Consider the following 16,794-nt stretch of genomic DNA (forward strand, 5'->3'; position numbering starts at 1 on the left):
TCAAACATTCAGCGGCGGCGGTTTTGGCACTTTGAGCGGAGATATGGGGGGAGGTGTCAAGGGGTATGGCAACAGGGTTTGACAAGGGGGCCACGACGGGCAGCAGCCGCTGTCAGTGCGCCAGGTGGTGATGCGTGAATTGGGGGAAAGGAGACGTGACGTGGTGGATTCCTCTACTAGTCACTGGAGAGGACCAGAGACTGTGGGAGGGGTCCCTGAACACACCGTTCACCTGTCAGAGCTCTGGCCAGCTTCACACACACTCACACGCATGATGGCAGACATGCGAGTACCCCTTCATGTGGACGCAAAAAGACACAAAGTCATTTGACAGGCTGTGGTTAGAAAGCAGAGGGGAAACCACCCCCTATGTGTGGATATTAACAGAGGTCATATTCAGATTATGTAAAAAGACACAGCGATTAAAAGGCCAGCATTTAAAATAAGACATCACAGAGGAGGTTAGAGGTAATAAAGTTACTACCCCTGAATGTGACAGGCTAGGCTTACATCATTGTTTTGCAAACGCACAGTTTTCCCCCTGGCATTTCACGATGTAACCACTTTTGGAAACCGTTTTGGAAAAGCGGCGTATTTGAGCAGTTATATAAATTGTAACTCTCCGAAAATTGCTCCCATATCCTGACAGAAAGGTGTAAAGGGAGGGTGTTTCAGAAATTGTTCGATGATTCAAAAAGGACTTCAAAAGGATGAAGCATACTGATGCCTACAGCCCGACCAGACTCTGTCCTGGCTCTTTGATTCAGTCATAAAAACGTATGATGAGAAAAATAGATTTTATTCATTATCTTTCATCTAACATGCGTGCTAGATGAAAGCAAATGTGTCCTTGTATTTGTTCAATATGTCTTTAAGTACATTGAAGTCCAATTTATGCAACCTTTTACTTCACTACATTTGAATAGTTACTTTGATTTTGCATCCATAACATATGATTCATTTATTAAATGAGATGTACTGTTACAGATTAAAGGCCACACATACAGGTGTTTTCAGTAATGTTGCTGATTAGGCCACTATATGAGGTAATTATGTACTGTTGTACATGTTCTCATGTACATGTTACTTTTCCCAACTCCCCGGTTGATTAACTAGTGACCAACTCTGTGTTGCTGCAATTGGCTGCATGTTCAGATTACAAATCCCCTTGTTTTTTTATTTTATTTTATTGTAAATCAATATTTATAACACAAACCATAATGGCCCTCAAATTCTGAATATGAGCTTTGATTTGATGTTGCTCCCATCTCTCTCGCTCTGTCTGTCTCTGTCTGTCTGTCTCTCTCCATCTGTCTCTTTGCATTTCCTGAGGGAAAAGCTGGACAGTGGGCAGAGTGTTTTTGGAGCCGGCATGGGAAGCAAAGGCAAAAGGCAAAGAGGGGAGGAAAAAAAGCTTCCATTCAGAGCCCCATAATACTCTATTCATGAAGCCCCATGTGCTTTTATTATTTAAAACATTCTCCCAGCACAGAGAGCTCCATCCTGTCTCATTGTGAAGCCATCATCTGAGGAGCTATTTCCACAGAAGCAAAAAATAGTCCTATTTGTGAAATACTGATTATCTAAAATTGGGACCGCAGGGCCTTGACGGAAGGGAATACCGGATTCCACAGGCTTCCACGTCCCACTGGTGGATTATGTTTTTGTTTTTTTTCTCATCTTAACTCTGCTTGATATCATTACACAAGCCTTGGTTACCAACTGTCAGAAAACGCAGACTGTAATGCATCACTTGTCAGCGTGAAAATATATAATTATGCTCATCTAACAAGTTTTCAAGGCCAAATGGAGGTAATACCTCTTGTGTGAAACAATAATCTTGCAATGCATCAGTGTAATTGAAAAAAAAAATTGCTATATTTGCTTATTTGTCACCTTGTAGGAAATGTGCTGTGTTGACAGCTGAAGGAAAAAAAATGCTGAAAGGATGCCAGTAATTAGTTTTATGTGGGAGGACTGGGTGTAGATGATGAACGTGGGACTGTGCGGTTTTGTGTGTGTGTGTGTGTGTGTGTGTGTGTTTGTCCCTTTATTTGCATTACAGCGTATTGTCTTACCTGCCTGTATTGTTTGTTAGTTGTTTTTCGCATGTACCTCGACACCCAGGCCTATTGTTGCCACAATCAAATCACATGAAAGCCAAACTAATTGAACGTGTATTGATGGAAATGCGGTGCTCTCACTCTCCCCTCTGGCAACCCTGGACCTGACTGCTTCACCGTCACACAGTGAGTGTGGTGCTGCCAGCGGACCAGACACTTTAAATACATGTTGAGGGACACATTTAGAGATGAGGAAAGACGGGCGATCTCTGCAGAAATAGATAGATAAGTTCAGACAGACAAACATACTGTAAGAGAAAGAAGTGGAAGGATTAACAGCTACCTGTCATATGTACTGTATATGTGCAATCAGGACGATGGTGCTAAATACTGGCAATCAGGGCAAATTCATCAGAGCCTGCTTTTCCTGCCAAGGAAGGCAGCGCTGTAATTATGTAGGCATCAGCCTCTGCGACAGCCACCCGCGCTAGTTGTAATTTCGCCCAATTTACGTTCAAAGGCTTCAAAGGACCTATAATTTGAATCCCTTCAGCTTTATGGTAATGTGTTAGCATTGACTGTCGCACCTTTTGTACTCGCCATAAAATGAGCACATGTGTTGAAAGATTTGCTGGAAGGATTTTTTTTTTGTGTGACGAGAAAGCAGCCATTGCGATGACAGAGATATCGAAGACTCTTTCACACCTGTTGTTCAGTTCATTTGGCCCAAACCAGACAAACCCCATAAAATATACACTGCTGCCTTTTAGTTCTGATCAGGGTCATGTTCACACTGGCATCAAATGGGACAGGAATTGCCAGTTTTCTGTACTTTTACAGGATAGTTAAGTCATAAAACGAATAACCTGATGAAGATCTTTATACAGAAAGGTCTTTTCGTATGCACCTGTCAATCCACAGGTGTGCAAAAGTTTTGCTATTATTGTTGATGCTGAAAATGCACAAGCTCACACACACACAAATACTCTCATACAGTCCTGTCGTTGGTCTGTTTGGTTGTCTTGGTCCACACCAGAGAGGTCGAACGACCTCACAGCTTTCACAACCTCAATTAAAGTTAATTTCACAATTTCTTGTGAAAGTAGAGAGAGGTTTAGGTAGGTTGTAGCCACACATATATACTCAGGAATGATGACATGAATCCTATATAACCTCTGTTCCTTTGCCCCGTAGCCTTCCTTTTATGTCCATATGGTCGATTATAGGCTGTTGTTGATGTCTCAAGAGGTTATAGGTCAATAGAGACCAGTTAGTGACTCTAAATGCTCTTCTTTTACACGCAATTTGTTGTGTGAGAAAAAAAACAAGTGTTTGGGGTCAAAGTTTATGTGCTGTCTGATCAGGATTAATAACAAGGCTACTATGTCTTCTCTGCTCGCCCTTCCTCTCCCCTCCTCCCCGCTCTGTCTCTTCCTTCTCTCTGAGGGATTCTTAATGACTAACCTGTCAGGATTAGCATCTCTCCCTATTTCATACTGTGGTATCCAGCTTCCTCCTCATCCTCTAATGAACATCCCCGGCTCCAAGGACAGAGCAGACAGGGGCGAAGACAGATGAAAAACTCAAACAAGCGCATCACCGCCACCCAAGATTCACATTTCAGGAGTCCACACCACCCGCGTCGAGCCAAGCCGGCCCTTTTCCTCTCTTCTCGCCCCCTTTTAACGTCCTCTGTCATTCCTGGCTTCCGATGCTTAGGACAACTTAATTAATCACAGTACAGCTCTAATGAATTGACCAGCCGGGGTGTATTGATCCCTGGGGTATCAACGGCTCGCCTTTGTGAAGTCTAATACCCTCTTCTGAGCTCAGAGATCAAACATCTTGAGAAAAAGTGGGAAGGAATATCACACTGAAACCTCTTTTTTTTTTTTTTTTTTTGAAGAGCGAGAGGAGGTCAGCTCCAAAGACGATGGCTGAAGCCACTTCAGCAAATATGTGCATTAGACAGAAAGCAAATCCTCATCTTCATCCCCCACGCGTTCCCCTTCCATCGTACTCTTGCCTCAGCTTGTGTTACATGTGTCACATTTATAGAAATAACATTCCTTTCATCAAGGGAATTAGTGTTATATTTCAGGTTGTCTTAAATCAGAAGAGAGGCTTACAGCTTATTAAAGTGTCGTCACGGCACCACCACTAAGGATGCTGGGGGATTTGGCAGCCTTCTTCGAGACCGGATCGCTCAGATCTTTTTCTGGGCCGAGGTTAGATTAGGCATTGATCTGAAAGGCTAATTTGATGCCACATTACAGCTGTGAAATTACAGCACTGTATGCCTCCCATTTAGGAATATGAGCTGGACAACTCCCTCTCCACTTCTCAGAAATCAGTTATGTAAATGCGCACTGAGTAGCAGCGAAAGCTCGGCCATGTACAATTATGGCACCAAAATGGGGGAGCAGCCGAAGAATTCAATTATTAGTTGTCAAATTTGAATCTAACACATGTTTTACACCTTTATTCAAACTACAGAGTGTTTTTTTTATACTCCATCAGGTCTTACAGGTAATACTGGTAATGGCCTCCAGCGAATAAACCTTCAAACACAAACAATGTGTTAATCAGTGCATTCAATAGGTTTTGGTAAGGCTATAATTTGCATCTGAAAGCGCCCATGCACCAAAAGCGACGCCCCTCTGTGCCCCGCTTTTGGAGAATGTTGGGCTATTTGAAATAATAGGTTTACTTTAAAACATGTGTTTCACTGTGTTTGGACCTTAGGAGTCAGGTGTTGCCCTCTTCACCTGTTGATTAATGCTCCTTTAGCAAGTCCCTGCCCACTGGGAAATTGAAACCAAACAAAACAACCTCTTTGTTTTTCACCTACAAACTTTGCACTTCGTTGATGAGGAATTCATTCTGCTGATTGGCTGCACACACTCTCCACAAACACACACACACACACACACACTGAATCCCAAATTAGAGGTAAGCAGTGTACGATATAGCCTGTAATTTTCATCAGGCAAATAAACTGGCAAAGGAGCAGAAATCCTACTGAAGTATAAATTAGATGACAAATTTAGTTTTAGTAGTAGTAGTTTGCGGAATTCTTTCAGATTATTGTCAACAAGCAAAGATTTTATGGACGTGCATGTGCCTCTTGATGTTTGCATAGATAGTCAATGAAAGAAAACGAATGTCTTCATCGCCTAACAGATGAGAAATATTAACAATAACAATAACAAAAGTTTTGGGGGGCACCTTCTCTAACATAACATGTTATGGTTTTTAGCACTTTAGTCTCTTGCCTTTATACATACACATAAAGCATAAACATAACATCAAAGCATAAAGCTGCAGAGAAGTTTACAACAAGTAATGCAGTTTACAGGAGTATCGCTAATTATTATGTTTGATGTGTCATGATATATTTTGTCTTTTTAACTGAATTCATGAGAAAGCTCCTCTATGAGCAGTTTGACCGCTTACTTATCAAATATCATGTATTAACAATGTAGTAACATTTACAACTGATGTATAAAGCACGAGTAAATGATTTTACAACTTTGCTAAAACATCAGAGCCTGTACTCCAAAGAAAAGAACGCTCTTTATGATTCATTACCTGCATTTCATTGAAAAAAAATGAACTTTCCGCTACAGTTTTATACCGTAGAGTTTAAGTGCACATGTTGCTCTCCCTGTCAGTCCCTTATATTTTTGTGTCCTTGTCTAAATGAGGCTTTTAAAGCATTATTTCACTGCACGGCTGTGTTACACTGTGACTCAGTGAGTGACTGCCTGGGTGGAGGTGCCAGCAGATTTAAGCGTAGAGGACACTTTTTCCATCTCTGATCCACACACCACAGAGCAGCCGCACAATGGAGTTAGTCAGTGAAGTCTATCTGCCATAAACCAAATCCCTCTCACTCTCTGCAACTCCCTCCATCCCCTCTCAACTGCCCTGTCCCCCTACTCTCCCTGTTTCTCTCTGTCAAACACACACACACACACACACACACACACACACACACACACCACAATGAAATGCTCTTTAACTCTGCTGAATGCCCAAGCGTAACCACCCTATCCTCTCCCCCCTCTTCCCATCCCTCTCTTATGCTCTCATGCTGATGCACTGGGTGGGATTATGTGTGACGGCTGTGCGCTGTGCCGTCCCCCTGCCGGGCCAGGCCGTGCGCTGCCGGCCCGTGTCTGCATGGCTGACTGTATTAAACATAAGCAGCTTTACTTGATAGGGCTCTATCCAGCTTTAATTACCACAAACTCACAAAGTCTGTGGACAGCAGTCCTCTCTCCCGCCACTCTGCAAAACAAACAAAAGCTACTCATCTGTAATTCAAACAGAGAAGAGGAGAGAGGGGCATGATGGTGATGTGACAATGACAGTTCTGATAGAAAAATAAAATCATTAAATGTAATACTGACCGTGATGATGACTGTATGAGATGATTCATTATTGCAGTCATTTGTGACAGTGGTGCTGCCTGGAGGTAAGCGTGGCCTGGATTTGTTCATTGCATGTGCAATGTAAATACTGAATCTCATAATGTGTGCACAGCATGTTAGAGCAGCAGCTAACTCTGTAATATACCGCAGAACTGAGTAACTCTCTGCAGCCAAACTGAATTTGTTTCAGCTTACTGAAAGTTGGGATTTTGACCACATAAGACAAAAAAAAAGGAGTGTAAGGATAATTTGACACATTTCACGGTGAGTTTAGTCAAGTTTTCTACAACTGACAGCCAAGCCTGGATCTACCAACAGGGTGTCCTGGGTGCTGAGCTGAGGAGCTAAGCATTCAAAATGCATTTTTTTCTGAATAACTTTCTCTCGAATCGAGTCTTTTTCTGACTTTTAGTGATTCATATATTGCCTATCATCACCACTCTACCAGTTCTGTTTTTATTGTCTGATGATTTATTTTCGTGTTTTTGTAAAGCAGTCATTTTTGAAAATTGCTCTATAAATAAAGCTATTATCATTATTTGAGGTTGAAATAGCAATCCAACATTCCAAAAACACCCACAGTTATAATAGAGCTTATGTTAGAGGCTCTGCGCACTCACACATGTGTTTAATTATTATGCTTGATCAGCTACAGTCTTTATTTCTATCAAACACTTACATACAGAACACAGTTTCCCAAAGTAGTCCAGGTGTTTAATATTGAAATATAGAACATAATATTACTTGGACAGCAACCCAAAGGTTAGATTTATCATTTATTATTAGTATTTTTAAGCATTATGTTTCACTTTTACACACACAAAAAAGTGTGTAGTCTGTACAAGACCACACCGTCCTGAGAGGAGGTCTAAGGAGTGAAAGAAAGAAAAAACACCTGTTTGGGTGTGCCATGAACATGAAGGGCCTTTAGCTGTTGAGTAATACGGAGCTGGGGTGTTTTATTTCACCAGTCAGTGTTTTGCTCCTGGCTACTACTCAGTTGGGTAAAGAGGAAATTTGTGGTAATGCAACAATCCTTATAAAGGAAGAGGAGTTATGAGGCTGCCCGCCGTGAATGTGAACTAAATGAGCCGCAGTAAAGTTAACCAGAAACACAGAGGTAGCAGCAGTAACGCTTTCTAGTATATGAGAACTCTGGAGCTGCTTAAGGTAAGAATCAACTGTCTATTTATTGTTTGTGTGTGACAAATAATTTATGCTTAAGATTAAATATTTAATTGATATGCAGCTGAGATGCATGAATGTTGTTTTTGTTTACCACAGAACAGCGCTGGCATATTCTTTCCGTGCTTTTGTCAGTGTTTCTCTTGTTAATGGGTCATGTTTATAGGTGATGTCTAGTGATATCTCCTGTAGCTTTGCATGATATTAATTCTGAAGTGATATAACATGTTTGTTGTGTGACGCTCAAGCAGACATGTTTTGACACGGTGGGTGGCCCTTTGACCTCAAATACCCAGGGGCTGCCGTGGAGGTCTTAATCCAGCCTTGCTGACAGCCTGTCTGGCGCTATCTGAATGTCCCTGTAAACCCACTTTTCAGAAAGAATTAAGGGGCATTTAAGTTTCGCCTCTGACAAGTTGACCACACACTATAATTGCTCAAAGAAGACTGTGGGATGTCACAGTGCTGTGCCATAAATTAATTATCCTAAAGCGCTTAGTGAAAGTCATTATAATGGCTTATACTGAAGGAGAGAGGGTGAACGGAGGTGAGCGCGCAGCCGTGAGTACAAGGGGAAAAACTTGAGTGACCGTAAATTCATACAGTAGTTATGAGTCTCATCAAGGCAGCTTGACTGAGTTATGGCTTGCACTGAAGAAAGTGTTTGTGTCCTGACTGTGGCCTGCGCTGTCTCCCTGCATGCCCTGAGAAAGAGGACAGAGAACCAGAGACTTATTGTCTCGTTTTATAGAGAAGAAAAATTCAAAGGCAGATGCTCGAAAGAAAACAAAAAGAGAAGGGTTTGAAGTCTGGTGGTACGTAGCTTGTGTACGTGTTTGTGTGTGTGTGTGCGTCTGTGTGTGTGTGTGTGTGTGTGTGTGTGTGTGTGTGTGTGTGTGTGTGTGTCAAGTTGCCACGGTAGCCTGCAGCCCCCTGAGAATGACCTGGCTGCCTGCTGTCAATGGAAATCATCCATCTTTCCTTTTACATTTTATGCCTCTATGTTATTCAGTCTTTGTTCTCTCTCTTTCCTTTTTCCCCCCAACAATATATATCTTATGAATAATATTTTAGCCAACTTAGGAGACATTTTCAGACACAATTACCCCCGTAAGACAACATGTATGAAAAATAGAAAGTGCATCATTTGTATATTAAACAATTAACCTGACATTCAGGTTAAATATTTTAGTGTTCTTGTACGCCAAACTGAATTTGGGGTTGAAGTTGTACTTGCAGAAATCAAACCAGTGACTTGTCAGTCACACAACAGCCTCTGTGATCACATGACCACGCTCTTCACTTCAAGGATGTTTCCGATTTTCAAAACTGATGCCTTAATTTGGCTTCATGCTGCGGACTGCGAGAGCGTTTGTGCTGTTTGATGTAACAAGATGACCTAATTACCCACTAACAAGTTCTATCGAGGCACAGCTGAGTACCAACATCCACTCCAACATTATCGGTCCTGCTCGCTCAACTCCCAGTCTGCTCTGTGATAGGCTGTTGCTACGTTACCTTTAATTGCAATTAAATTTGTTTCGGTTATGTTCAAAATTGTATTGCCTAATAAGGGAAATTGATTTGCAACTCAGCAGTTAAGCCCTTTAAAGAATGCGATGACCACAACAAAAAGCAAATATTTAATTTAATATTGTTGTTTTAATGTGTTGGTTGCATAAGGTCTCCATCAGGTTAACAAGTTTGAGATGAATGTGTCTATTTTTACATTTGAGGCAACTTTAGAGAGGAAGTGCAGGCAAATGTTTGGCATGTCAGATAAAAAAAACCAGAGGACACTTGAAATGTTTTTGGACATAGCTATGGTTTGATATTTAAATTTTGTTAACGGTAAAACATGGCACCCGACCAGGTTCCATGAGCCATTAAAATTAATGTCACTCTGGGCTTCTGAAATCAGCATTTTCCACAGTAGTTGTTTTTATGGGACACATTTTCTGATGGAAAAACAAACTCAAGCTTTCTCACGGTCTGATAACTTATTTAAAAGAACAATTGTCCTCATTAAATTCACTTTCTCCAGCTTTAAAAGTCGAAATGAGGACATCTTTCTTTACTACTGTACCTCCATCCCAATGTTTTAAACATAGCCATCAATAATGAGACATGGGAGCAAAGGGAGTTTCACCAACAGAGATCCCAGGTTATAAATTACGTGCACATGAGGGATGAATACTTACGACAAGTGTCAGGTATGCTGGATTTCCTGGGTTGACCACATGTGAAGCTTTTGCCCAAAAAACTTGTAAGAACAGGGGGAGAGCAAAAGATTTCCCATCACGTCTAAGTTATTGATGAGTCTTAGAATGAAGCATGCTAGCTCATGCAGAGGATTCAGATGCTTTCTCTCTTTACCTCCCCCATTCATTCTCAGTTTTGCTCTCATCCTTCCCCCTCTATGTCATTTGCCTGTGACAGTTTCATCTTTATGTTGTCTATCAGCATACTCTCCCAGGTCTTATACACTCCTCATTTTTACAAGAGGATGCGGATGTCTTTCTTTGCCGCAATCGAACAGATGCACTCATTTATTTCGCCTTGTCATCAGGAAACTTTAAAGATTTAAGAAAAACAGACACAATTTGTGTGTTCGTAAGTCAAATTCTGTAAAAAATATGTATATATTGGGTAGGGGCATATCCACTCAATGAAATAAGATTGCACAGACACAACCAACACCCACCCACGAACTCTCTGGGGTATAAAGCCCAGTGCAGTGGAGCTCATCCCACTTTTCTCTCACTCTGATCCCTCTTCTCCCTTGAGATTTTCTGACCCCGTCATTCCCTCAACTTCTCTCTCCACCTCCCAGTCAGGATGCTCCATTTCTCTATTTTCTACCTCGTCTTTCCAAATCAATACCAAGAAATACTTCTATCCTGTTCCATGCTGTTTAAGTCTTTTCCTGCTTCTTTCTCTAGCAGACCCCACCGCCACCTCCACTTTCCCCCAGTGGGGTTTTGTTCTTGATGAACTGCCGCCTCACAACTGTTTGCATCCTGCCCTCCGATGCCTCATCCTCATCACCTTCAGAGAATAGAGAAATTCAATATGAATTGCTGTCATTATTGCAAGGACAGGGTGAGACGGAGAGAGAGAAAGAGGGAGACAGAAAGAGATAAATAGACCAGAAAGAGAAAAAAAAAGAGGTGGGAGGTGGAAATGGATAAAATCTATATTCACTCCCTCTAACGTGCCAGCGATAACCACAGAGGCCAAGCTCCTCTTTACAAAGCCGTCTAAATGAGGGCGCGACTAAAAGCCCTGAGAGCCTTTCAGCCAGGCCTCGCCACGGCTAGCCTGTCAATAGAGTATGGCCACAGGCTCAGAGAGAATAAAAAATACAACAATAAAAGGAAAGAAAAACAAAACAAAACATGCATGCACCCCAAGGCTAGGCGTAAGTCTGACATACAGTTTCTCTATTCTCTTGTCTCTAACAGCATGCTAGTATCCAGTCTGGATCCATCATTGATTACTCAATTACTTTGAGTTTGAAACAGAGAAAATACCGGAGCTTTTAGAGGGCAGTTTATTCCTGAAATTACATGCAGAAAGAATGGAAATGGACTGAGGGAGACAATGAAAAAGATGGGGGCTGGGGGACAGAGACGTAGAAGGATACACACACAGGCTGGTAGAAAGCAGAAAAGAGGAAAGAGTGTAGTGGAAAGTACAGCCATGCATGAGAAATGCATCAAAGAGATGATGCCCTGTATGTTCTTCAATAAACGGACGTTTCGTAGAGATTCCGCGATGAACAAGCTGTTTGTAACACACAGGGGTGATTTAAAATGAAGAAATCCTGCCTCTCTGTAGCTTTGCAGTATTAAAATAACTGCCACTCCAGAGCTTAAATTTGACATAAAATGGAAATGCCTCTACAGCAGATATTATGCATTATGCTTCCGTATTGTATTTCTTTTTATTTTAAGTCATTAATAATGTAAGGGGGAAAGGGCTTTCCAACACTCCAATGCTGTCCAGCTACAGCATGACCATGAAAAATGTTACTAGCAGGAGAATTATGACTTTATGAAAAATGTCTTTTCTTTGCACTTTGGTTTTTATTTGTTTGGAGGTGATTCAGCTCTCAGAAGAGCTTGACAATGAGAAAATAGTGCATTAGGGGCTTGTGATCTCAATAAAAAAAAGACTAAGCATGCCAATGACAAGTGAGTTATGACCATAAACTGGCGTCAGTATTGTAATAATCACACTGTTTATAGCGCTGAAAATATAACCATCATGTACAGTTAGACCTTTAAATACAATAAAAGTCAATCACTTTTTATATTATACCTATTATACATCACTGTTCAAAACACAACCCACATGATGTCATTTTAGATTTAGATTTTAGACAGCAAGTCTGTGTTACAAACGTGTTACTAGTAGTTTGTAACACAGACTTGCAGTTTCAAATATGGTAATAAGGTAAAAGTACATGTAACAAAAAGAGTTGCATTGCTGAAAGTGTAGGATCTTTTTTTGTGTCTGGGTATTTCAATTAGTGCTACAGAGATTTTGATACATCTGTCTCTTGCAAGTCCCCTAACACTTGGAGATGAAATACTAAATGACTGCAGTGCTTTTAATCTGAGACCCTGACATTTTGCCTTCTGTCACCTTGAGATTTGTTGTTGAAAGGGCGCTTGAGCCCACCCTTGTTTTTCTATTAGGCATGACAAAAGTGTCATTTATATAAGCATAAAGAAACAGTGTGCTAACTTTGTTCTGAATGGAGCACGCTCATGTTTTACACCACAAATTTCTCCTTCCACTCAGAAAAACTAAACCAGTTTGTGTGTTGCTGTGTTTTGCATTTATCCGAAATGGATAAAGGGATCCGAATGGACCTTGAACATACAAAGATGAAAAAGGGTGCAGGTGTCTTGAATTATGACCTTCTCACAGAAAGTTCTGATTAAATTGTCAGAACCGGAACATCTCCCCCTTGTTTATTTGATAATCCCACAAAAAAATGGTTTGCTGCAGCACTTGAGACATACACATGGACATAATTTATTCAACGTCTTGTTAAACTGCCTTTTGAAATATGTAAATGCTTTGAGTTGTTAGTATCATTAATGACAATATCGACTCAGTGAGTACAGCTGAAATGCGATCACAGATGACCCTGTGCTTGAAAGCTCTATCATACATCCCACACACGTAAAAAAAAATGAGCCGAGTGTGAACACTGGGGAACAGAGTTGATCAATAACAAGTAAATGATGAACTCCAGACTGTCTTTTAGCTTGAGGATTACTCTATATTTACTATTGGCATTACACTGAGAATATCTTGTTCAAGCACCACTGGCAATAAGGTGCAGATGGCTGCAGTGGTATACCTTTAAAAACAATATTGTGACAGGGCAGCTGCAGTATGGGTCAGTGGTTCTGTGATGCTGCTTCAATCTACAACAGATGGGCCCTGCAGCAGCAATGGAAATCCCCTGGTATCCCCAGAAAAAACAACACTGAACTCTCTGCCTCCATTTTACATCCAGGAACTGTGTTTATTTGAATAACTCCTCCAAACCCATTATCTAATGACATGACTCAATGAGTCACTATCCCCCAGATACTGCTGGGGGAGAAACGTTGGGTTTTTGGCAGCGAGCAACTTTAATGCAGTAGAAAACGAAGGATTTCAAATGAATTTCAGAGAAACAGAATATTGGAATGATTACAGCACATCGAATCTGCATATCTACAGGGAATATATGACTCCAAGAGAATTACCTTGACACACTTTCTAAGTGCCAAGGCTTTTCTCAACAGTGCTCACTTTGAAAAAGCTCGCTGATTCTCATCAAAAAAAACTTTAGCTTATGGTATCGCTCATCAACACGACTGCTTCATGCTCAGCAGACCCTGACCACATCCGGTTGGAATTTACCTTGAACTCACCAGAGACAGTCTAACTGTTCAACAACATGACCCTCTGGGGACCCATGAACAAGCAGATGTTTCTAAGGGAGGGCCTAATGAGAAAACAATATTTGAACAGCAGTCTAAGTATGACCAAGATTTGTGTGCGAGAGAGGGAACATTGCAAAAATATTTAATATGTACAAAAGAAAACTGTTGCAGTATTTTAAAAGTTCAGTATGCACACAATATGGCCGAAAGTGAATATAATGCATGACTATGTTTTCATAGTTTTTGTGTACAATCACCTGAAAAACTACCTGTTGAAAATAGTTTTAGAGGTTTACATCATGGTTAAGGTTGAGGAGAGGTTGTCATCCTGACTACAATAAATCAACATTGGCTTTTTGTAGGAAATGAGACAAACAACAACAAAAAACTCAATTTCTAGTGCTAAAATTATTACCCACACTGGTCTACCTTCTGCCTCTTTGTAGCTGTAAAATGTCACATTATTTCCTCCCGTTGCTGAACATTGCTTAAGTGTCTTCCTGTAGAGGACAGTCATTACATGACTGCAAGAAATGGCTTGTCAGGAAAATACAAACATGGATTATTTAAAGTCGAACAAGCAATCAATGCTGCTTTTTGTCTAGAACAGTCTCGTATCATCAGGGAGGAACAAGTTAAAGCACAGACAGACATTTAACAGAATATTTGTCTCAAATTATCAAAGAAATCGATCACAACATTATTTATTATTTCAACAGTATTAGAAAATCTCTATGTGGTGAGCGCTCATAAATGACAGTAGTGTTGCCAGATTGGGGAATCGGGCAGGTAAAAAATGTTTTGGGTGACCTGTGATAAATGGGACTTCTTTTTGTACCATTTGTCGCCATTGCTTGAAATAAAATTGATGGATTATATTCCAATGAATTGACTCTTTGTTCATCTTCAATTATTCTACAGGTTAACAGGAATGCAGCCATTGTGTCCGGTCTGCATTTCAGTTCATTGTCACTTATTTCACTCCCTAAATCGGAGCTCTATGATAAAATCCTCATCATAGTTCCCACCTGCTCCTATAAGTGATTGTCTTGCACTTTTATTCAGTATGGAAAATTCTGTTGGCAGGCTTGAGGCTATGATTGGACTATTTTGGTGTCAGTCAAATCTGGAAACCCTGATGATGAATGCTCACCAGAACAAATTTCTAAGCCAATACACAGGATGAATAGCCTTATGTTAAAACCACAAAACTTGGACTCATGAAAAACAAAATAATAATAATTTGGTCTACTGGGTCTCATTTGTACCCCTTTGGAACAAGTTGATGTCTGCAGAAAACCAATCGATGCTCCGGCCCACAGTGTCTTTTGCCATCTGCTAAACATGGAGGATCTGAATGGGCACAGCCTGCTGTGTTCTTGCAGCCATTGATTGCTCTACAGGGTCACATAACAGCAAAGCAGTATGAGGCCATTTTATGGAACCAGATGCACCCTATGGTGCCAACACTATTCCTCCATGATGTTCCCCATATTCCAAGATGATAATGACTCCTTACACACTGCTTAACATGGGTGATTTTCATGAAAGAAGGATAAAGGATAATGCCAAACACCCCACATTGTCCCCTAATTGCCATATCAGTCCATTAGTGAACCTTTATGGCAGCGCAGTAGAAAAAGTAGACGTCAGTCTTCTTAAACCCTCCAAGAAATAAAGATTTTCTTCTCTAGTAATGGCCCTGTGTTTCATCAGGGGCTTTCATGAAACACAGTTGAGGTCAGAAGAGAATAAGAGTGTTTAAGGTTGAGTTTTAATATTTATGAAATGTTATGCATTTGAATAGAGAGAGACAGAGACTCAGCTGATAGTGTCATCTACTTTTTTTTTATGTCTGTGACATTTAAAACTACTTGATGAATAAAAACCCAGTGACTTTTTTTGCTTTTCAGTCACATCTCGTTGGCCATTTTGTGAACAGAACACATTCCCCATTTTTTACTTTCTTTTCAGTTCAGTCGGGGGCAAAATTGAAAAATCCATGTACGGATAAAAAAAGAGAATTCATCTTGAGTCCAACATGTTGTGTGGACATGGCACCCTGACCTCCCAAGAACAAAACCGCTACCACAAGTCCTGAGATTAGTCATTTTCAGTGGGAAGGGGATGGGTGGGGGTAGTACATGTTTCAATCGATGAAAATGTCATCAGGGACAAACCTATTTTCCTCAGCTCTGTTGTAGATAAATATTGTCCAATCCTGCACTGTCAATCCACCACTGCTATCAAATGGAGACCCCAAGACCCCCCCACCACTCACTGTGCTCCACACATGGATACACTCTCACGCGCGCACACACACATATCACAACAAAGATTTCATCAGGACTGAAACACAAAAAAATCCAAGGAACATGTAGCTGCTGGTGATGTGTTTGTGTCAGATATGGATTTGTCAAGTGCTGATGAATTACATGTTTTGAAACGATAACCCCTATCAATCTTCTCGGTGCTGCTTTTGGCTAATGCAACAGACCGGACGCACACTGTGACACACAAAATCGATAACACAAAACTCACACACACACAAACACACATCAGAATAAGGGTGACAGAAATGGATATAAAGGGAGACCGAGACACAGTTTATTATTCTGGCCAACCCCGATAGCAACCTATCGTATAATAACTGTGATTAGCAATAGTGTTTTTCGCCATCACCCCGCACTCCGAAAGAGCAGGCGGGGGGTTTATTAGCAGATGATTTCAGGGCTCTGAAACATACAAACAACTTGACATTTTGCGCTGAATGAAATCTGAGACTCAGTGCATAGCACTACAGCTACTCATTGGAGTAATTCATGATTAGTGTTCACCGGTGAATAGAAAGAAAGTGCTGCAGGTAATGAGGGCTGCAAAATGGAGGCACTTCTTCTAGTTATTTGGTCGACAGCAGTGGCGCCTGGTTTGTCTGGCTTCCGAGCTTTGTTTATGACTCTTTGGTCTTTGCAGAGGCTGATTGCAAGAATCTTCTCATCAAAAATGGCTGCTGCATGAGATTAAAATGAAGATGCTTCTCTCTCAAGCATTGCTGAGGAAACAGATAAAGTCGAGGCTTTCAATCAAATGAGTTTCAATCATCTGAGTTTTCATAGTTTCCGCTGTCAGATTTATTGGAAATGAAATCAGCTGGTGTGT

Source organism: Larimichthys crocea, chromosome XXIV (genome assembly GCF_000972845.2).
Source record: "Larimichthys crocea isolate SSNF chromosome XXIV, L_crocea_2.0, whole genome shotgun sequence".
Classification (NCBI taxonomy): domain Eukaryota; kingdom Metazoa; phylum Chordata; class Actinopteri; family Sciaenidae; genus Larimichthys; species Larimichthys crocea.